This window comes from Pinus tabuliformis, chromosome 2_1, assembly GCF_031772625.1.
Source record: "Pinus tabuliformis cultivar Carrire ecotype Pingquan chromosome 2_1, CPIR1, whole genome shotgun sequence".
Taxonomy (NCBI): Eukaryota; Viridiplantae; Streptophyta; class Pinopsida; order Pinales; family Pinaceae; genus Pinus; species Pinus tabuliformis.
In genome coordinates, this window is record NC_142299.1 from 580,347,164 (window position 1) to 580,347,854 (window position 691).

Sequence of the window (691 nt, forward strand, 5' to 3'; positions counted from 1 at the left end):
CCACAAATACTATCTGTTATCTCTATTTCAGGGACACTAAGCTGTAATTTCCTGCACTTTCTATTAAAGTTGTGATAATAATAGACTAGTGTGTGATTTTTTCATAACTTAGATCAGATTTACAATCTCATTAGAGCCATGGTTAAGAATATAAAACTGAATTATGGAGTTCTTTTGGAATATTTTGAAAAGTTAAAGTAATTGAAATAAATTTTAATGTTCCTCTATATCCAAAACATTGTAAAACCTACTAGGATTAAAAATAACAAATTATACACTTAATAATATCTTTACAAACAATGGTACTTTCAAACGTAGATGTTTAATCACTGTCCCGTTATTTGCTTCAAAGCTATTTTCAAACCACAGAATTACGTCAAAGCTTATGAATATGGTCATCAATGGCTTTCGGAGTATTTGTTGTTCTTTTGTAGGGGTTTGAGGAGAAGGTTAGCACGTCGTCTCTAGTTATAACAAATGCTAGATAATGGATGGCTTAAACATTAAGCCATATCCAAGATTTGGGGATATTTTGTAATGGAAGGCAGCTCATATATTTTGTAATTGACAGGTCATAATTTTGTCGATGAAATTATCCATGCTTACACAAGTATTGTCTTTAATTTTGATCTTATATTACTTTGGAATGCGAGTTGAGTGTTTACTGAACATTAACCTTAAAGGGAATCTT